The 23,687-nt window shown below is 46.7% G+C and overlaps 1 protein-coding gene across 2 annotated transcripts in view; it reads left to right on the plus strand.

The window, feature by feature from the left end:
- The window catches only part of LOC144121013 (uncharacterized), a 297,590-nt gene that overhangs the window by 118,920 nt on the left and 154,983 nt on the right, over nt 1-23,687 (plus strand). For both annotated transcript variants that reach the window (XM_077653908.1, XM_077653910.1), the window contains exon 2: nt 11,311-11,373. The gene's annotated coding sequence lies outside the window, so the exon portion shown is untranslated. The remainder of the gene's footprint in view (nt 1-11,310; nt 11,374-23,687) is intronic.

Consider the following 23,687-nt stretch of genomic DNA (forward strand, 5'->3'; position numbering starts at 1 on the left):
GCGTGCGAGCAAAAACAATTCTGACTGATCACGACGTTTCTGTTTTTTCCTGAACGCGTTTCTCTGTGATAATCTATTAAATAAAGTTACACTGATTTTTTTTGTTTGCAGCAGACTCGATGGTACGAACTCGAAGTAGGTCGAAAATTTGTTCGAACTGCGAGGAGTTCGAAATAACGAGAGCGTTTTTAATAAACTTCATGCTGACGAGGCCAGATTTTCAGTTGGAATAAACTAGCAGTTAGAATTAAGGAAGAGTCCACAGCTCCACTTGGTAAAAATTACGAGCTTAGCGCGATATCCTGAACATCCTGAAAATCACTGGACTTGCACATGCAGCGAGGATACCGCATGCATGGAACCCTCACCCACTAAGCAAAAGGATCGAATTGGACGGCGTCCTTGAACACCTCCACTTTCCTTTCCTGTGCAAAGACTCCTTAGACAGAAAAAAAAAAAATCCGCGCCCGTTAATTCCACTGAAAAAGTATATGTGTACAAGCGGTCTGCACGTCCTTTTTTTTTTTTATCGAGGGACGTTTTGCAAGAACTTCTTGACACACTTCGTGCTCTCAGACAATCCATTCTTTTCTTCGGACACTTACAAGTACGCCGAGTTAAACGTTGTACATCTGATCCGGAGTTCCCGGGTTCGAACCCGACCACGGCGGCTTAGTTTTTATGGAGGCAAAACGCTAAGGTGCCCGTGTGCTGTGCGATGTAAGTGCACGTTAAAGATCCCCAGGTGGTCGAAATTATTCCGGAGCCCTCCACTACGGCGCCTCTTTCTTCCTTTCTTCTTTCACTCCTTCCTTTATCCCTTCCCTTACGGCGCGGTTCAGGTGTCCAACGATATATGAGACAGATACTGCGCCAGTTCCTTTTCCCCCAAACCAATTATTATTATTATTATTATTATTATTATTATTATTATTATTATTATTATTATTATTATTATTATTACATTAAACAAGCAAACGTCAGAAATGATTGCCGCGCTGTAGTTTTCATGATTTATATTTATTTTGTTACGCCAACGTGCACAACAGACCGACTATTCCCGGCGCGTCGACCATCTAGTGCGACGCCGAAACCAGCAGAAACAAGGAAACAGCGATTGCGAAAACCAGCGACATTGAAAAAGCGGCACAGCCTGTTAGAGTCTCGGGGGCACGTCGCCTAGATGTGGGCCAACACTAACAGATCTCCGCCGCACCGAGACAGCCCTCAAAATTCCTATGAAAACTGTTCCGCAGGCACCAGCTATCGATCAGCCTCAACTGTCCCTAAAAGAACTTTACATGACATTTCATGACACCCTGCTCCCTGAAATTGCGAAATAAACAGTTTCAGTCGCTGGTACGCTTCAAACGTAACAACGACGGCCTTAATTAAATAGAATTTCAGTGCACTAGAAGTCTCCATTAGGGCATTCTGCTAACCGCAATGGGAGCACTTCACTCAGCCGGATTGCTGTTTTCTTCTGGGAAACCGTTGTACGTAACGAGCACCTGCGAACCTACCATTGACGCACGTGCTCTGCTATGACGTCTTGTTCCTGAATGTCACCATCACTGCAAGCGTAGTTTTCTAAACAAAACAAGAAAGGGCATTCTGGGCGGTTAACTCTTTCGAAACAACACAGCTGCTTCCAAAGTGAATGCAACTGTCTTCCCGGCAGCAACCGCGAACTCTTCTTGTCGGTTGAAGAGGATTTTTAATAATAATAATAATAATTGGTTTTGGGGGAAAGGAAATGGCGCAGTATCTGTCTCTTATATCGTTGGACACCTGAACCGCGCCGTAAGGGAAGGGTAAAGGAGGGAGTGAAAGAAGAAAGGGGTGCCGTAGTGGAGGGCTCCGGAATAATTTCGACCACCTGGGGATCTTTAACGTGCACTGACATCGCACAGCACACGGGCGCCTTAGCGTTTTTCCTCCATAAAAACGCAGCCGCCGCGGTCGGGTTCGAACCCGGGTACTCCGGATCAGTAGTCGAGCGCCCTAACCACTGAGCCACCGCGGCGGGGAAGAGGATTTTTCCCTGGGCCGAATTCAGTCGCGTGAATTTTGTCATGTGATGCCTGCGCGCGACTACACCAGTGCTAACTTCAGGGTACAGTATAGGGATACTCATGCGTGGTCACGAGGGAACCCGATAAAGAAAACGATAAAATAAGCCCGGCTCCTACCAATCTTTGTCGCCGCTGTTCCTCGGAGCGTACCACAGGGGATGCATTAATAGGAAAGGCGGATTTATGAACGGGAGAAGAGAATATTTTGGTTCCTGTTGTTCCTGTCCCCATTCCCTCCAGTGTTCTTGCACACATCATACATCGGCGGTGGGATCGATACCGAAAGGACAAGATTTACCTAGGCCAGCAGGTCGAATTAGGTGTATAAAGGAAATCGAGGCCTGTTCCCTAACAATTTATTTAGACAGTCTATATACACTGCCCATAGACTTCTGTCTATAAAGCCTATAGACTGTATATACACATATCCTAGAGAACAGTCTATAGGTAATGCAAATGCCATAGGGAATCTATAGACAGTCTATAGATTTATGGCCATACACTTTTAGCATGGCCGCCGCGGTGGCTGAGTGGTTATGGCGATCGGCTGCTGGCCGGAAAAACGCGGGTTCGATCCCGACCGCGGCGGTCGAATTTCGGTGGAGGCGAAATTCTAGAGGCCCGTGTACTGTGCGATGTCAGTGCACGTTAAAGAACCCCAGGTGGCCGAAATTCCCGGAGCCCTTCACTACGGCGTCTCTCATAGCCTGAGTCGCTTTGGGACGTTAAACCCACATAAACTAAAACTAAACTAAACTTTTAGTAGACTCTCCTTTATAGACAGTCTATAGACCATGTATAAGAAAAAATAAATGTCTATAGAAAGGCAACATAGTCTATAAGAAGTCTATATACTGTGTATAGACCATTTTTATAAGGGTTGACTGTTTCAGGAAAGAGTCCTTTCCTGCCGCGGCCTCTTTGAACAATTAATTGTCTTGGCGACGGACGAATAATCTGCTTAGCTGAAGCGATGCCCTTGAAACTGATACAGCTGTCACGGTGGAGCCAGTTTCTTTGTCACCCGGGTCCGCCGCATCACACGCTGTTGTGTGATGCGCGTGCCCGAGGCCGCAGTTAAACAGGGTCAGAAATGGCCTTCCGTGTCTGATGGGCATGAAGGTTGCCTTTCAGAGTAGCTTCGCCAGACACGGGACAACGGCCTGGTTCCCACTCACGCACACACGCAGTCGTACGCCGCGACCTCCGAGCAAGACCTCGGCGAACACGCTGTCAGTACACTTGGGCTTATAGCAAAAATGAAAGAGAAAAGAGATACTGGGAACAATATGTCGACCTAAATGACTTTCGCGTCGGGAACAGCTGCTCAAGAGACGACAGGAACAGCACTGCTCAGGCGAGCCCGCGCTGGAGACATAACAGCGGTTCCCGCCATTGCGCGGCTGAACGGTGAGGACGTCGGCTTGAGGACTAACGTTGCGTTTTGTCTGACTTTTTTGCTCGGGTATATTTGTCGTTTGTTTCACGAAATGAGGACAGATGAGAAATGGCGTAGGAGCCTATAGCCAGGATTTGGGCTTTTATTATTATTATTATTATTAATTGGTTTTGTGGAAAGTAAATGGCACAGTATCTGTCTCACATATAGTGTTGGAGACCTGAACCGTGCCGTATGGGAAGGGATAAAGGAAGGAGTGAAAGAGGAAAGGAAAAAAAAGGTGCCGTAGTGGAGGGCTCCGGCTCGTCGTTCTAGCCAAGTGGTTGTAATAATAATAATAATAATAATAATAATAATAATAATAATTGGTTTTTGGGGAAGGAAATGGCGCAGTATCTGTCTCATATATCGTTGGACACCTGAACCACGCCGTAAGGTAAGGGATAAAGGAGGGAGTGAAAGAAGAAAGGAAGTGAGAGGTGCCGTAGTGGAGGGCTCCGGAATAATTTCGACCACCTGGGGATCTTTAACGTGCACTGACATCGCACAGCACACGGGCGCCTTAGCGTTTTTCCTCCACCAAGTGGTTGTGCTGTTGGGCTGATGAGCACAAACTCGTCGGTTCCAGCATGGCTCAGTCGCCCTGTGGTACAGGCGGCTTCGGTGACACCAGCTGTTAACAGGATATATATCTCGAGTCAATTCTTGTGCAATTGCAGGTGCGCCTTTCCGCTGGTTCTTTTATACGCTCTTGAAAAAAAGAAAAAGAAAATTGCTTGCTTGAAGTTCATTCGAATTTTCTTCGCGCACGACGTGCCTCCTAGCCCGGTTGTAGCTTTCGCTGAGTTCTTTTTTGTTTTGTAAAATTTACGGGACAGGTTACAATTGCAGGTTTCTGTGATGTGTGAGGGAGGAGGGCCAGGAGATAAAGGACCTGTAATTGGAAGGAGGAAAAGAAGAGAATAATAATGCCCGCACGCACGTCATAAGAAGTGCACAGCGCCATCGTATTCCATTGAGCAAGCAGTAGGAACTCCATTTGACTACCAGATCATAAGATTATTTACAGAGTGAATGAAAGGACTGGAAACTTTGGCCATCATCGAATAAATCGCCCCGCAACTGGCAGTTGTCAGTGCATGCGACCAGGGCATCATGATGTCCACTGAATTTGTACTCCACTGAATATAGTCTTTATAACATAATTTAAGCATATGACGGTGCAAAATAGTCGATGGTAGCAGGGCTGACCATATTCAATTCAGGTTTGTTTGGAGAAAAAAGGACGCAAAATTAGCAGAAGTGACTCATCGGGAGGATCATAGGTGCAGAGGGGAGAGCGAAATTTAAAGTCCCAAATCTCATTGCAAGAGGTGACATGGGTGAAAACATAAAAAAAAAGTTCTTGAAGGAAATTACGCGCGGTTATGACGCGGAGTTGTCCGTCATTATTCCGCAAATTAAAGGTCTTTTTTTTCCCTGCGTCGAAGAGAGCGTCTATTTGACACACATAAAAAACTAACAATAAAAATACGCTACTGTATTTCCGACTACTTATAAGACCCTAACAGATGCCACGTTGAGCATATTCTCATATACAGCCTGTTATCCCACGCACGTCATCGTTCTAAGATTTTGCTATGGCCTGTCACCCTGCACCCGCTCAAAAAATCACAGCATTTCATTTTCCAGGTTCTTTGATGACGAGGCATCTCTTCGCAACGAACAAAAACAAAAAGCTCCGCTTTCTACGACTAATCGCTTAAGCCCCACTGGACTCGGTTATTGCTGTTCGCTTTTGAAATGAATGCTCTCCACAGGCTATTTACCAAGGCAGAGACAAAACGATACTGCTTCATTCGAGGGGCGCTTAACCTTGACCGCTATTACTTCGCCAACTTGAATCTACAAATACGGATATCGAAACATGCGTCTTCTTCCTCTCCGAATGCCCTCTCAGTTTCATGGAATATGCAGGATTTGGCCTCAGGTGAAGAATAGCTTGAGTCTTCATGTATGGAGAAGGTAGCAGCTGTGTTTTGCTCACCTTTTTGAAGCGAAAAGCTTCACTAGGCTTGTCAACACCGGGCTTCGCGTGAGCCACACTACAGATTTGCCACAGCTGCGCATGCGCGAAACCGAGTGACGTCACGCGGAGCGCAGGTGGTCGCCGCTGCCGCAGCCGTCGTAGCCACCGCGCGCTGACTCCGTCGTCTGACCGTGAAACCGAGTGACGTCACGCGGAGCGCAGGTGGCCGCTGCTGCCGCAGCCGTCGTCGCCGCCGCGCGCTGCCTCCGTCGTCTGACCTTTCGCCATGGAAGGAGGAGAAGACCCAGAAGTGGTAGCGTGGGAGTTGGCTCAAAAGAAGCGAAGATATGAAAAGTGCCAGGCTTTGACAAGCGGCTGAAACGCCAGAATCACGAGAGGCACGCCTTGCTAAACGCTTTTCGCTTCGAGATATCCAGGCTTAACACTTTAGCTAAGCCTCAGCCCAACTTTTGTTTGTTTGTTTGTTTGTTGGCTTGTTCGTTTGTTTTTGCCTCGCACAATGACTGCGCCGTAGCATCGAAGAGTATAACAAGGGCTACATTCTCTGCAACGCGTAAGTGATAGGAGACACACTATGACGCAAGAATTCCTCCATTCTTTCATTCAGTCATCATAGCTTCATGACTGTCATAGCATTGGCCCGCGGACTATACAGTAAATATGCAGTCGGCATGAGCGAGGTATGTAGTCTACTACAGAGCAAGGTGACACGCTGTCGATAATCTCTTCGCATCTAGAGCACCAACAATGCCCTACGCATATATTTGCTGTGTAAGCCATGATAGCCTTCGCTTCGCTATCGCGTCCTTCTTTCGCAAGAACTTACGGAACGCTGTATCTGCGCTCACAAGGCCTTAACAGCGTCTACGCACTTATCCTCGTACACCCCCCCCCCCCCCCCCCCCTCTCACAACCCTTTCCCACGGCTGAGATCTCTGGTTGAGTCAATTCTTACGCCTGAAGCTGCGGTGGCGGTAATGACGGAGCAGTAATGAAGTGTTCCCAATTACTTTCGATTCATTGTGCATTTAGCCTTCATTTGAACGCGACTGCCGATGCCGGAATTTGAGCACACCCGTTTCATGACTGCTCAGCCGCAAACATGGCTGGTATCATCTGGCTGCGTACGTGCTCCCCTTATACAGCTCCGCTGACTTTGTCATCCGCTTCACCGCAGGCTCTCGCTTGTTCAAGTTTCTACTTTATATTGCACCTCTCGAGCACCCATCTTGCCATGACGTTATTATGTATGTATTTATAGAGTGCTGTATAAAGTATTAATTATGGCGGATGTGCAATAAATGAGCCTACAAAAACATGCCTCTTCGCGTGATTTTATGCAATACTAAGATTTGCGCTGCTTGCACTTGATTATACCAAAAAAATATACAGTTGTGCGTTACGTTTTGTACACCATTTGTGTGCTAGCGCACACGCGCGCGTGCGCCCCCCCCCCCCCCCCCCCCATTCCCAGCTAACGTTTTTCCATTCATTTAATCTCTACTACATCATTCATCACACCTTCACCCATCATTGATGCCCTGGGGCAATAAATTTACACACACACACACACACACACACACACACACACACACACACACACACACACACACACACACACACACACACACACACACACACACACACACACACACACACACACACACACACACACACACACACACACACACACACACACACACACACACACACACACACACACACTCACTCACTCACTCACTCACTCACTCACTCACTCACTCACTCACTCACTCACTCACTCACTCACTCACTCACTCACTCACACACACACACACCACTTGGGAAGAGGCGCAGGTGGAAGGAGAAGGGAGAGTTGAGGCATCCGCAGGTCGTTGCTATTTCAGCTCCCGACCCGCAAATGGAAAATAACCGACAGCTTGATAGCGACTTCGAAAGCGGAACGCCTCAGCAGTCAATTGACGTCAGATGCAGAGCGATGTCATAGTACAAATAAAGAGGTGGCAAAAAGAAAATAAATCAGTCGGAAGGCAGAAGGACCGTGCTTCATCGCTTCACACAGCGCGTGTCTTCGGAGCGTCGAACTCGTGCTTCTCCGTTCAATAAAATGACTTTTGCGCTCAAAGCTCCTCAATCACGGCGCTGAGCACGTGTTGAGAGTGAGGCCTTTTGCGGGGGCCCAAAGAGCGCAAAGAAGCGCGATCTCCGACGTCATTGGGCGACCTCTAAACATGAAACATGGCCACTCAAGAATCTTCCTTGATCAATGCTCCATTCAAGAAGTAAGAGTAGGGCAGCGCAAAAAACAGGGACATAAGGAGACGACAGAAACAACAGGACTGGCGCTGTCCTGCTGTTTGTGTCTTCTCCTTATGTCTCTGTTTTTTGCGCTGCGCTACTCTTACTTAAGAAGGACCACCGACTAGCCCACACCAAGATTTTGATAGACTGCATTCAATAGTTCCTCATAACACACATATTTCTCCTTTGTCGACAGCTGATGCAAAGTTGCTGCAGAGTAGTGTTCGCAGTAATGTACAGTCCGGGACAAAAGTATCTAAACCACGTCTTCCTCAAACGATGCTGGAAGATTGCTATTATCCGGGGGCTGGAGGCAACTCTTGTGGAGGAGTGAAAAATTTGTTCTTTCATCTCCACAAGTGTGGACTCCAGCCGCCGGCTAATAGCAGAACTTCCGGCATCGTTTGAGGAAGGCGTGGTCCAGCGACTTTTGTCCCCGACTGTACATGTGCTATCTGAATTGAAACTGCGATAAGCATTGGGCCGCTAAAAATCGTTCCCTAAAATATTGAGTTTTTTAGATCTACTTCGTGAATAAATTACAATGAAACGATATTGCGGTCTGTTGTATATATGCTCAAGACGAATTTCTTCGTGAATAAATTACAATGAAACGATATTGCGGTCTGTTGTATATATGCTCTAGACGAATTTCAATGCGAACCTATTATAGCTTCTGACTTCTAGCAACGGTTTTATTCGTAACGCTGAGGAATGCTAGAACAGCGTGACGTGTATATGTCAGTAAATCGGTAAATGCTGTTGCAAATCTTGAGTCGAGAAATTCGGCATTAGCAAGCGCCTTTACTTGTAACGTATTTACGAAACGTATATTAGAGGAGGCGTATACACTAATTTGCACGAAGTTTCACTTACGCAGTGGCTTCTAAGACACCCGGTGAGTGTCGGCTCATTAATGTGATGTAAGCCCCTCTTCATGTAAATATGCTGCCCCCCGGAAACAATCATCTTTATTTTTGTCACGTGAACAGCTTTAGTTGCGTCTTCAGAACATCGGAGTATTATAGTCATGTTATGCGATTTCGCGCAGATTATCCCGCCGCGGTGGCTCAGTGGTTAGGGCGCTCGGCTACTGATCCGGAGTTCCCGGGTTCGAACCCGACCGCGGCGGCCGTGTTTCGATGGAGGCGAAACTTTAAGGCGCCCGTATGCTGTGCGATGTTGGTGCACGTTAAAGATCCCCAGGTGGTCGAAATTATTCCGGAGCCCTCCACTACGGCACCTCTTTCTCTCTTTCACTGCCTCCTTTATCCCTTCCCTTATGGCGCGGTTCAGGTGTCCGCCGATATGTGAGACAGATACTGCGCCATTCCTTTCCCCAAAAGTCAATTTTTATATTTTTTTTCGAGCAGCCAAGTCGTCTTCCGTGACTGTTATAGAGAAGTTCCCGACGATGTATTTGAATGTCTCGCTGCTTACCCGAACGTGTAATCTTGAAAGCAGTTTAAAAGCCCGGTGTAATGCTAACCGAGTAAGAGAAGAAAATAAATGTACAGAAAACATAGAGGTAACGGGGAGTTACTAATAGGCGTCGCGGAATATATCTGACAACGGCACTCACGACACATCTGGCATTTCCAAGGTACATCTTAAAATGTATTTACCTAAGCCTATAAGAACACGTTACTGTCTTACACGGGCGCCGGCAACTGTTTTTCACACCGGTTAACAAAAAATGTACAAGGGATGACAAAGTGATACAGCAGAGTAGATGCCGGTAAAAAAATGAAATAAATTAAAGACGAATCTTGCACAGTTTTTATGATGCCCTATACAAAAGGATGATAACTCTTATAAAAATAGTTTATAGACAGTCTATAGAATTCTTTCACACTCTATTGCCTTTGTCTATTGATAGTCGATAGACTGTCTATAGACAAAATCCATTGTGGCCATAAATATATAGAGTGTCTGTAGACAGTCTATACGATTTGTATTGCCTATAGACTGTTCTCTAGGGTTCGTCTATAGAGAGTCTACAAACTTTGTAGACAGAAGTTTATGGACAGTCTATAAACTGTCTAAAAATGTTTTTGTAAGGAAAGACAGTACCTGATTCTTACAGTTATGCAACGTAAAGAGTAACAAGACAGCATTGCAAAGTAAACCGTCTCTTTGCTGATATGTTGCCATACGGTGTCCCAAAATGAGGTGAACCTGTTTGCATGAACGGGATGAAACTTGTAGTTGCCAAGGATATTTTATGTAACAGGAGAGTGCATTTCGCGAAATCACCGGCGTTCAAATCGTAAGGTGACCTTGGCCAATCATTAACCGCAACAAATATTTTGCCAATCTTTGATCTCGTGGCACCGCTACGAAGTAATGAATGCCTTCTTTGTCCTAAAGGCCATAAGCGATTGGTTCGGGTCGGAGAGAAAAACACGAAAGCATTTAAATGCGAAAATACCACATCATGACAGCAGACACCGACTGCGCCCGCTTCTATGATGAATAGCACATTCGTCCTCTGCGCCCGGTTTTTCGCAATCGAGGTTGGCTGACGCAGTAAGGATAAAGACGGTCTCAAATGCGCATTTTTTTTCACGCACTTATTGCAACCTTTCTAGCTGTTCTTATTTTTCTCCGCGTTCCATTCGGTTTTTGCAGGCGTTTGCTGAGAGATATACAACGTGGCATAGCCTCACGACGTTCCTGTGAGCATCTTCATCATGAACGCTCGGTGTTTCTAGCGACTTTTCTACGTTTCGAATTACTTTTCTATGATTTTGAGTAAATGGTGACGCAAAAGGAACGTTAACTGACGACTGCAACGTCGGTTATTTGCACACCCTACTCCAAACTCGCGTCTAGCAACAGCATGCAGCGCTCAAAGTTGGTTGACACTACGCAATTCGACCGATGATTTATGGTTAATTGTAGAAGTTGTTGCTGAAAACATGTTAAAAAATGTCATCTTAATGACATCAACAAGAAAAAAGGAAATACGTCAAGGCTGGCGTGGAAATGCTGCCCTCGGAATCTCCCCTAATAGCACAGCCCGCCGAGTCCAGTGTATATCGCTCACTAAAGATATATAATATTCTGTTGTCATCTATTATGCCTGTGAACCGCTGCAGTTTTACCGACCGTGTCTTGGGAAATATTCCAGTTTGTCCGAGCACATTTCTTGCTGCGCAACACGAAAGCCTTGAGTATTGAATTTGCACAGTTTAAGTACTTTGCCTTTTGACTTCGTCGCATTAAACATTTCAAACTCAGCTAAGGCTGCACCAGGATTCTTAAATCAAACACGGTAATGTTCCCGGACCTTGTTGCAACCTCTGCCACGTTGTTGTGTGCGTCGGATGCAATATTTCAAGAATTTTGAGGCACACAGCAAGACGTAAGGAGTCACCACAATTTAACGTTGCCTGCCAGTGTGCGAATAATTAGGCTTCTTCGTAATTACGGCGCCGCATGGTGTGACTTATTACACATTTCTTTCTTTTGTCCTTTTTCAGGATTGCCTTGCGCTGACGCACCTCTACGGTAGGCCTGAGTCGGAGCTCGGGAACCTTTCTAAGGTATGTCACATTTTAGCACTTTATGCCAAGACTGAATGTTGTGTCGTAATTGGGAAAGACCTAATTCGGCTGGGCCATAATTCGGTACACGAAAAACCTTTCGGCAATTCGAAGCGAAGCAATAAGCTTTTGATGTGAATAATTTATAATTTATTCGGCTGTAGCCATATTGTGATGGCAAAAAAAAATTAATCACATATTATATCTTATCAGTTGTGCATTTGCCGATAGTTTCGTTTAAAGCACTGAGTTGTGTTTTCTTTTTTGACGTTCAACGTCACCTGTCTTCATAGCTTCGATAAGCGGAAGCTGTGCCCGCAAGTATCCGAACTTGGTAGGAGTAACTGTCATCTCTTTCTGTGCGTTTATACAACTGTCATCTCTTTCTGTGCGTTTATATTCCAATTTTCAGACTTGGCTTTTGCTACATTAAGCACAGCGACATTATGGCATTATGCAATACTTGCTGTAAACGCTAGTTTCCTCTCTTTCCGAGTGTATGAAATCGTCTAGTGTACAGCTGACTAAAAACAGGTGATGACGCTTCCTACTTCTCTTAGGTGCTGAAGGCCAGGTGATATCTCAGAAGGTGTCACGTGACCGAACGCAGTGATTTTATTGGTTTGCTTCATTTTTGTTCTTTCAACTTACCTAATCCAAATTTACTGTTTCTGTTCTGTCGCGGTCGCAAACTCTTGCGAGAAGCACCGATCATGTGAAAATTGGCCCTTTCCTGGCTTTCGCTGCTCTAAACCTTCTTAGCAAGCTCACTGAACCCTGACAAAAGGACCCGAATTTTGAGAATACAATTTATGTATAATTATAATCTGCGAGTTTTCTTTGCACCTGAAACCACATGTGTTCAAAGTTGTCCTCAATAAGTGTGTCTGTGGTGAAAACCGGTATTACGCTCAGAAAGAAAATTTATGCATGTTCACTTTCAAAACAGCACTGCGTGCTATGACAGATTCCGAACAAGATGCAGCGACAAGCGAAAAAAATCTGGGCATGCAATCGAATTCACAGCATTGTCGAAGTTGCTGCCTGATAATGAGCCTGGACGTACCACTCAGTAGCAGCAGACTTTAACCGCTGGGCCACTGGTGTGGAATGGTCTGTGGGACCAGAACTATGTGAGCTGCTGTCCCGCTCGTGCAGACGCTAGAGACAATATTTAAGGCACCGGCATGCGTGACTAGTGAAATTAGCATGCAGACCGAGGGATGCCTCGGTTCTGGAGCAACAGTACCAGTTCCCAATTTTTTCTAATGTTTAGGGGAAACCTTAGCCGCATCAAATTGCTGATTAAATGCTGTATGCCTTCTGTCTGCTAGCATTCCTAGTTAGCTCAGCTTGTAGAGCGGCAGCCCTGTGCAGGCAGTGGTCCTGGTTTCGAACCCCGGACCAGGAAGAAGTTTCCTTATGTTTCAATGAAAGCTGTACAGCTATACTCTGTGTAAATGGCACCGACGTGGGAGCTGTGTCTGCAGCTGGCCGGCGCGTGGCGCCATCTGGCGCCTTCAGGAAGATTTTAGTATGCCCACTGACTGGTCGCTGTACACGGTAAGCCGCGCCGGTTCGCGCTCTACTAAACGTTTCTAGAAAGCAGAAACCTGTCTGATTTGATTTACACACACACACACACACACACACACACACACACACACACACACACACACACACACACACACACACACACACACACACACACACACACACACACACACACACACACACACACACACACACACACACACACACACACACACACACACACACACACACACACACACACACACACACACACACACACACACACACACACACACACACACACACACACACACACACACACACACACACACACACACACACACACACACACACACACACACACACACACACACACACACACACACACACACACACACACACACACACACACACACACACACACACACACACACACACACACACACACACACACACACACACACACACACACACACACACACACACACACACACACACACACACACACACACACACACACACACACACACACACACACACACACACACACACACACACACACACACACACACACACACACACACACACACACACACACACACACACACACACACACACACACACACACACACACACACACACACACACACACACACACACACACACACACACACACACACACACACACACACACACACACACACACACACACACACACACACACACACACACACACACACACACACACACACACACACACACACACACACACACACACACACACACACACACACACACACACACACACACACACACACACACATACACACACACACACACACACACACACACACACACACACACACACACGCGCGCGCGCGCGCGCGCACCATGCACATTACTGACGGATACGATGGATCTGAGTATGAGGCTTGTGAAATTTACTCAGCATTGTCGCGGTGGAAACTTTCCGTAGGCATATCTGGACTTTATGCAATCTTTTCTTCCCTGAAATTCTTTGGCCGTTGTGCGAAAGTTGTTTCTTTAGCAGTCGAAGTTTCTTGTGTGCTATGCCTCTTACTCAAGATGAGTCGACGCAGTGGCTTGAGGCTTTGCTGAAATTGTTGAATTGCCTTGGTCCGTTCGTATGGAGGCAACCAGAAGCGGATGAGCTCGCAACAACGTGCAACAATCGTAACAAAGAAAAGGCAGCGGATTTTGTTTTTCACCTGAAAAATAAGGAATTGTCACGAAATATGACAGAACAACGTGACACACACAATACAGTCAATAGCCTCTGTGCCGCAGTGTGCGCATTATGACCAGCCAAGGTCAGAGCGTAAATGCCAGTCTGGTCGGAGACTCAGGACGCGGCCAAGTCCGCGAAATTGTATTCATTCAGAACGTAAACGAAAAGCAACCACTCTAACTGGAGGAGGAGGAGGAGGAGGAGGAGGAGGAAAGGCAGGGAGGTTAACCGGAAGAATAATCGGTTTGCTACCTTACACGAGGGGGACGGGGGACGGGTGAGGGGATAAAAAATGAAAGAGAAAGGAGCGTCACTATGAAAAGTCAGCGTTGGTTAAAGTCACAGCCTATCGTGCAGGCCAGAAGTTCGCAAGAAGCGGAGCAGTGCCTTGGAGGCCTTCACCGCCGACGATCGCCGCGGCCAGTGGCCGAGAACCTTCATTTCTGTCAGTGGGCGTGGATCTAGAAACTCCAGAGCGACTGCCTTTCAGCACTGTAGGCAGAACAGACACAAGGAATGTGGGATATAGTCTCGTCAAACCCGCAGATGGGACACCCCCTGGATGGCACCCTAACTGCACTTAACACTCTAAAAATAGGGACCTTTAGAATAGGGTCACCATATTCTAAATGTGTCTAATGCCTCACACCGCTTCCGTTCACTGATTGAGCAAGAGGATACGAACGCACAAAACGGCTATGGTGGAGCCAAGGCCTGGTGTTTGGAGTAGAACCGCTGAATGTTTCGGCGGTCACCATCTAAAACCGCGCGACAAAAAACAGCTTTAGCGTGTTGCAATTCATGATCCACTACCGTGTTATACTTTCTCGAGGAGCTGTCTGCGCATGCACAAGTACCCGCCGCGGTGGCTCAGTGGTTAGGCTGCTCGGCTACTGATCCGGAGTTCCCGGGTTCGAACCCGACCGCGGCGGCTGCGTTTTTTGGAGGCAAAACGCTAAGGCGCCCGTGTGCTGTGCGATGTCAGTGCACGCTAAAGATCCCCAGGTGGTCGAAATTATTCCGGAGCTCTCCACTACGGCACCTTTTCTTCCTTTCTTCTTTCACTCCCTCCTTTATCCCTTCCCTTACGGCGCGGTTCAGGTGTCCAACGATATATGAGACAGATACTGCGCCATTTCCTTTCCCCCAAAACCAATTATTATTATTATTATTATTATTATTATTATTATTATTATTATTATTATTATTATTATTATTATTATTATTATTATTATTATTATTATTATTATTATTATTAAAGCAGATCGCGATAGCGGATTCTACTAGTGCCGCTTCACGCTTATCGCTTTGACTTCTTGTAAAGGCCGTCGACAGGGCTCTCATCTGAAGGTTCCCTCGCGCTAACAGGTCCGCGGGCGAGGCGGCAGGTGCGCATATTTCCCTTATGTATCATCACGACCTTTAGCGGCAACCTTCGCTGGTTCAGACCATTTTAATTAGGATAACGCATTTTCCAGTTGCCAAAGTAGACCTGCACGTAATGAAGCACCACTTTGTAGAGGGCTCCGGCATTATTTAGAGCACACGGGGTTCTCTCATGCGCACGCGCAACCGTTGTGGCCGGGATTGACCACGCCAAAAGTTATGCTTAAAAAAGTCTAATGTTTAACGCCACAACCTGACAGTCACCGCGGTTAGTGATGTCTGGTGAAACATAACGGCTAAGGCTTACACTGAAGAGGAAACTTGGAATTTTCACTCCCTTAGAGCGCGTCCAAAAAAGTCATATTGACTGCAGGACGCGAAACAAACGGACTCGCGTAGCACGAACATCGACTGGCGCCTACTACCCACTATAGTTATTTGTCCGCCCACAATTCCACGAGGCAAAATATACGGAGCCGTCATCACGTGGCGAACTTGAACAATGTGACACCAGACGAGGCCAAACATGACATCTAGGGACTTTGCCGTGGCCAATTCCCGAAATCAATTGATTCATATTCACAAATATGCTTGAAATAGGTATTCTTCTAGACATATAGCGCAACCTAGAGAAAGATACACTTAACCTGTGCTCGCATTCTTCAAAGAAAATAAAAATAAAGATTCCACGGAACGATACATTTCCAATTTTCCAATATAACCTACTTTTGCTTTGTAGCCCCTGACTGTGACTGGAGCATTTTCAAATGAAAGAAAAAAAAAATCATAGAGACGCCTGATTCATCATGTGCTGGCCATGGGATAGAATTAGCAGCTGCTGATGCCTTTAACGAACGTGACGTCACTTCCGATCTGCTGACATCACTTCTCTCCAGCCAATGGGAATGCTCCCTTCTGGTGACGTCACTCTCCATCAGCTAGTAGGCGAATTTGATGATCGACAACGCATTTTGGCTTATGGGGCTGAAATGCGTTTATGGGTCAATTTATACCTGTATTTATTTATTATTTATCAATAAATATTTTTTTACTACGGTGGCCGCAGCTGGCAAAGGTTATAACTGGAGAGACATTGGAAAGGTCTTTGCCCTGCTGTGAGCATAGTCAGGCTGGCGACGATGATGATGACGATGAATAAATTAATATGCGTGGAGTAAACTCGAACACCTTGCATGAACCCGGCGCCTTCCTTTCATTAAAATGTGCGCAGGACTCTTGCTCTTGCTGCCAGGATAAGTAAGTGCGGTTCGCTTCAGGCGAATTCACCAATAGCCCACTAATGTAGCGCACGTTTTTACCACGTGAACAGGGTCCGGGACCCTCGGCGGGTCCTCCCGCGGCGGCGAACCCATACACGTGGCGGTCGGCCACACGGACTCAACATGTGCGTGCTGCGTTCACGCGCCGGTCCCCTTCCGCGTACGAGTCAGCGGGAGATCGATGGAGCCGCGTAAACAGCAGCTTACGCTCTACTTGAACGCGCTCACGATCCCGGCGCCCGTTGAGAAATGCGGCGTTGTGAAATTGATGTAGGCAGTGCGCGCTTGTACTTTTTCTTCGAAGAGGAATAGAACCCATTGTTCGGCGGCGAATGCCTCCTCCGTGTGCCTCCCACGCGATGCTGTCACCTTTAGCACCGCCCTTTGCCGAGGTCAAAGCACCGCATAAGCAGCCGCCTGGAGTCACAGATGCCGCCGCCGAGTGGAGTTAAATGAGGGAGGGCAATGAAGACGGTGACAATGCGCTCGCGAAAGCGACTCGAAAGTAAAGCCAACTCTGATCTTCTGACGCCTTAGCACGAGCAGAAATAGGAGACGTTACTGGTAGGACGGGAAAGGCAGGCAATAGTTTTGTTTTAATTGCGGGACAAAGTCAGCTAGCGAAGAAAAGAAAAATTATGTGACTGGATTATAGGACTAACAGTGGTTTGTGACGCGCTTGTTGCACGTATTTCAATCATGTGCCCTTCACACAACTTTTTTTTTCTTGCACGGCGTGAGTTGTCACAGCACAGGCGTCCTCGAAATCTAGAATTCGACGTGGTCGCATGGCAAGGTCAGGTCACCCAGTGTCGTCGGCCGCATGACCGATTCACACACACAGAGTGCAAAAATGTGGATAATTATTACCTCGGCTCTCATAACTACTTGGCCTACTAATATGCTTGAAGAAATGGCCCTTTACAACACAACACATTTATTAAAGAAAGTAAAAGCGCCGTCGGCTGACAGTGATGCGGGAGGCATACTGAAAGATAAATCCACGCAATATAGCTAACCCTAACGTAGAAATAGCCCAAAAATTTTGTCGATGCACTTGCTGCACTTGCAGGCGATGGAACAGTTTTTGATTTTTTTCTCCTGGCAATGAATGCGTGCGCGCGTTTTCCCGCAATGTCATCACCCTTAGACATTCAGAAATTGTCAGTTATTGAACCTAATTATGTTATAATCATCATTATCTGAAAACATCGGCTAGCTCTTACGTTTTTGTATTGAAGTGGTCACTGGTGACGATATCGTGGGAAGTTCACAACTTTTATTTGACGTTTTAAATGCCTGTGCATTACAGGGCTCACAGCTCGCGCTGAAGCTCAAGTCTCATTACAAGAACGTCTCAGCAACCTTTTTTTACGTGCTGATTAAACTGCACTAGCTGCTTAATGAAGCCCTGCCCACATTCACTATAGCTGTGCCCGACCATAGAAGACTTTGGAACTAGAGCAAAGTATATAGGGACATCAAATGTCGGTTGAAGTTTCTTTCTTTCCTCTGATGCGCAATGCATTAGTAATTCGCCTGCGCCCATTAAATAATTTATAATTCTAGTTTTTCTCGTGTTTTGGTTTCAGCTTCAACAGCCGAAGGTGGCTTTGACGTCACAAATGAACTAAGGCTACGCTGAGGCCATCCGAGGAATACGTAAAAAAATACAGCGATGTTCGCTGCTTGTTCGCTTGTTCTCCCGCAGGCTCTTGGGGTAGGCTTGCCGTGATAGTTGGAGTCAAGACTGCCCGTCGTGGTTTCAGCAGCGAAATTAAAACGCCCTTGGGCGTGATTCCGGCGAACAACAAAAAACTGAAATTTTTTCTTCCATGAGAAATACAGTTCCATTGTGAAGCTCCAAGGACAAGCACCGTAAATCTGTTAGACTCTTTTGTTCTTTATCTCTTTGCTCTATTTAATTGTGTGCCCGCACAGCTGCCCATCCTTTCTGCCGCCTGAAGGCTGTCAGGTTTGACGCTCGGTAACAAATTTAACAGCGGTGTGAGTCATTTGTGCGTTCCGTGCGCCATCCGCAGCTTCAGGGAAGAAGTGCGCATGCGTCAATCGAGGTTGACATGGTGCCACTGAGGACTCAACCTTGCCACAGCTGCGACTTTCTGTTGCTAGCAGAGCCAGCGAATACCACGCGCAGAAGATTAAACGAAATTTGAAGACAACTTGATATATTATAATATTTGTTCTTTGTAAAGTTAAGTTCAGTTAGTTGTGGCTGTCTTCTTCTTCCTCTCCAGGGAAATGCGCATATATTGATGAGAAATTGAAGGTGGAAATTAAATATTTTTTCCCGCCGCCTGATCTTCACATATGACTGATGATGACGTCACGGTTTGACGGAACGAGAGACTACCGGTGCTTCATGTGAGGATATCAGCTCGATCTCTTTTTTTTACTATTTATGTGAAGGAAGGAAGAGTAGGATTCTCGCAATTTTGCCACAGCCCTTCTGGGCGAACAAAAATATTGGACTAAAGACTTATACCTCATGTGCTTGTAAGTAAAAAAACAAACAAACTTCCTAATCTGTTCGATATAGAAAAATAGTTCTCGAGCAGTCTTGGTGCAATTTCAATCAAGCCTCTCAGTCTGAGTTGCATACCGCTGTCGTTTTTTCGCACGGAATGAACCATTGATCGCGTTTTCGCAATCTTTACCGTCATTATTCTGTCTCTGGGCTTTCTTTCGTATTAGAAGTGTCATGGCAGCTGGGACCTGTAATGCTGCACAGACTACGTAGATGCGATGATTAACCTGTTCCAAGAATGTATGTATGTATTTCCTTATTTCTTTCCGCGATTACTTGTTTGTTTGATCATTGCACCTGTTGCAAAGCTTGCTTAACGTCCCTGCCGTAAACGACCGCCGCACTAAAAGAAACTTCCCACTTAATTGCAAGCAACTGCGCATGGTTTAAACAAAACGCCTACAGGGCGCCTATAGTGATGCTAGTGAAACAATTATATCAGAAAACGTTTCCCCAACAGCTTTCCGCAATAAGAACTTTTTATATTGTTTTTTTTTGGGGGGGGGGGGGAAATTGCGCAGTATCTGTCTCATATATCGTTGGACACCTGAACCGCGCTGTAAGGGAAGGGATAAAGGAGGGAATGAAAGAAGAAAGGAAAAAAAAGGTGCCGTAGTAGAGGGCTCCCCAATAAGAACTGCACAAAACGAGAACCTTACGTTCCGCTGAAGGTCAGCTTACCAGCGTTCTTTCTCTATTTTTTTCCGCACGTGCGCTGAACATTGGTGCATCTACAGTGAGCGGACTACCAAAAAAAAAAAGAAGGGGGGGGGGGACATGAGAGTCCCACGATAGGCAGCAAATGTTTGGCTCTCTGCTGTTCTTATCTCTATCTTGGTTTTCCCCCGCCCCATCCCTTCATTCCTGCGCTGCGGTTATGGTGTTCTGCTGCTTGCTGCTGTGGTGGAAACTAGATAGTTAAGAGTCCGTGCTGCGGCTATTGCTATCAGAGAGAAACGACTGCGAAAGCGTCCGTGCATCAAGGTTTCAGTGTGGGTTAAAGATAGGCGACCGAAATTCACCCAAGGCCTCCTATAGGCATGATTCTTAGCCCACTCTGTAGTTTTGGCATATCAATGAATGAATGAATGAATCAATCAATCAATCAATCAATCATTCATTCATTCATTCATTCATTCATTCATTCAATCAATCAATAAATGAATCAGTGAATCATGTATGGACCAATCAATATGCCATTTACTGGTAGCTTAACGGATTGATTTTTTTTACGTGCCAAAGTAGCACATAGCTACAAATCAGTCAATCACATAATCAGTTCAGGAGAGCAAGCTGCCGGGCTAGTTGGTGATGCATGTTGTAAACTAGGAAGCGCGAAATACCGGACGAGGGACAGAGTAAGGGACACAAAAACAGGTTCACGAGCGTTACTACCAAGTGTATTTTGCGCTTCCTAGTTTACAACACTTAATCAGCCAATCAGACGATAAGTCAGTCAGTCAGTAAACATTCTTTCCTTTCCCTCTGCGTCACCTAGCCAGCATGAATGAAAACATCAGCGGGCAGCGGCTTCCTTCAGGTGTGTTCTTACCCGGGCTCCTAGGGAGCATTAGGGACGTTGGACCGCGACCTCGAGCTCACGTCGGCGGAGCGCAGCGAGCGGGGCTATTGATCCGCGCACGTTTGCGGGGGCAAGCGCTGCGTCCCGACCTTGAGCCGAGACTCTCGAGAAGGAGTCGCTCTGCTCTTTTTTTCCCGTTCGTCCATTGTATCCACTTCTTTCCTCTCGTCGAAGGACGCGCACCGCAATCTTACTTCGCTCCTCTTTTGTCGAACATTGCAGGTCGAACCTTTATTTTATATTCGCGTTTGGATCAGTGCTGAACTGTTCCGCTGAATACCGCAGGTGGTGCCGCAGTCTGCTTACCCTGGAGCTTTGGCCCAGCTTTTGATTCATGGGAGTTTTGGGGAATATTTTACAATTGGCACGTGACCAGAGAGGTCTTGTACCCTATGGAGCAGTCATGAAAGCGGGTAGTGTGCTACCACCCAGCTTCGCAGTGACGTCACCTTTTCCCACCTTGGCGGGACCTAAAAGTTAGCCACAGACGCAACCTGTTCGTCTCTTTGGCGCTCGCAGTAGGCAGCAGGGCCGTCCCATGAAAAAGAAAAGCGCGTGGAAGTTGTGCCCCGCCGCGGTGGCTCAGTGGTTAATGCGTTCGGCTACTGATCCGGAGTTCCCGGGTTCGAACCCGACCGCGGCGGCCGCGTTTCGATGGAGGAAAAACGCTAAGGCGCCCGTCTGCTGTGCGATGTCAGTGCACGTTAAAGATCCCCAGGTGGTCGAAATTATTCCGGAGCCCTCCACTGCGGCACCTCTTTCTTCCTTTCTTCTTTCACTCCCTCCCTTACCCTTCCCTTACGGCGCGGTTCAGGTGTCCAACGATATATGAGACAGATACTGCGCCATTTCCTTTCCCCAAAAAACCAATTATTATTATTATTATTATGGAAGTTGTAGCAAAGATAGGAGGAGAAATATTGCGGGATGAAACGAGAGGCAAACGGAAGTGCTCGTGACATGTCTCATGGCTGTTTGCCTCAAAACAAGTAGTAAAAGCCCTCCACTACGGACCTATTCGTTCCTATCTTTTTTCACTCCCTCCTTTATCCCTTCCCTTACGGCGCGGTTCAGGTGTGCAACGATATATGAGACAGATACTGCGCCATTTCCATTCCACCAAAAACCAATTATTATTATTATTAACGCCTCATTCTACGCCACACAACCGTGCGCGTTTCTGTGACGGAAAGGAAGGGATGACGTTCGAAGCACATGGCGATAATACGGTATGATGGATAATGGCCATATTAAAAGGTCACAGAATGCCCTATGCTCGCTATTTCTGAATTATGTGGAACTCACTACGCAACACTTTTGGCAGCGCGTATGCCACCACCCGCTGGAGTCTTTTACGCTCGGAATTCATCAGTTAAGACGCTCGTGCCTTGCTCCGCTTTTTACATTCAGCGGCGATATATCCGCCGCGGAAACCACGAAGATTACGAGGCAGGCGCTGGGGAAAGCAAGCAGAGCAAAGGGACAACGCTTCGCGAAATCTTTCTCCACAAGCGTATGCAAGATGCTGCGCCCACACACGTCGCGCTGAACGACAGGAATATTTATTACCGAATTATCGCGATTGCCGAATTATTCACGCCTGCCGAAAATAAGTCGAATAATTTGTACGTATTACAAATACAACACAAAACACTTCGTTTTTGTTTATTGACCTTTTCAATACAGAGTATCCACCAACACTATTTTGCGGTGTACAAGCAGCGTTTGTGCACCGTGTGAATCTTGGCATTAGGTTCTTCCTCAAGAATGAGGGTTGTTTTCCTTTCCCCATTGAACCTGGACAAGAATTATAGGTCTTATGCGTCCAGAGAAAAACTTATAGCAAAAAAAAATCACAATCAATGCGATACACGCGGAGATGTATGCGTTAGCATTAGAGCCAGCCGGGCGATCGCGTCTCCTGTACTCAGCTTCATGTGCTAGAGGACACTGCCTATCGTCTTGTCTTCACTCTCTCCTTGTCGTTTCTGACGCTTTGCCTCCTCAGTGACATCCGTGTTGCGCTGAATCGCAGGCTCTCGAGGAGGCCGCTGAAGCTGGGCACACAGTGCTCGGTGGGCACCTGCATTGAGGAACGAATGTGTACAATCCGTCACTGGTTCCCCCCCCCCCCCCCCCCCCCCTCCGTAGGTGCCGGTTTAAACTGGCATCGTTCACTGGACACAAGTCCAGCGGCTTCAGCGGCAAGACCTGAACTCTCTATACTGGTTCTACCACTTCAAAGTGAGAAGGAGCTCAATCAGCAGGCGCCGCCACTGACGTGTCTGACGCGTTTTAGAGCGTGTGTGCACTCCCCACTCTCTCCGCTCCTCTGATTGGTCGGCACTCCTACTCCTTTCCACGTGACTCTACCCAACGATTCTAATTGGCCACTCTCAACCTCTCTACTCTCCCCCACCCTCCTCTCCGCATTCCTCTCTGTGGCCTCAGCCTGACTCCACGTGACAGATTTTATGGAGATGGCAGTAGTAATGCTAACGCACAAAAAGAAAATGCATGCCTGTAGCTTTTGGCGATAAATAGTTGAATTCACACTTTCAATACAGTATTCCCTTTAACTTACGGCTCTAGAATTTAAAGGAATTAGTATTATAAAAAGTCTGTGATGACAGCAGCCGCCACAGGGGTCAGGAAAACAAGCACGAAATATACTTAAGTCAAAACAAAAACAGCGAGTCGAAATATCACAAGATGCGACCGCAGCTGCGGAGAGCA

This window comes from Amblyomma americanum, chromosome 2, assembly GCF_052857255.1.
Source record: "Amblyomma americanum isolate KBUSLIRL-KWMA chromosome 2, ASM5285725v1, whole genome shotgun sequence".
NCBI lineage: Eukaryota > Metazoa > Arthropoda > Arachnida > Ixodida > Ixodidae > Amblyomma > Amblyomma americanum.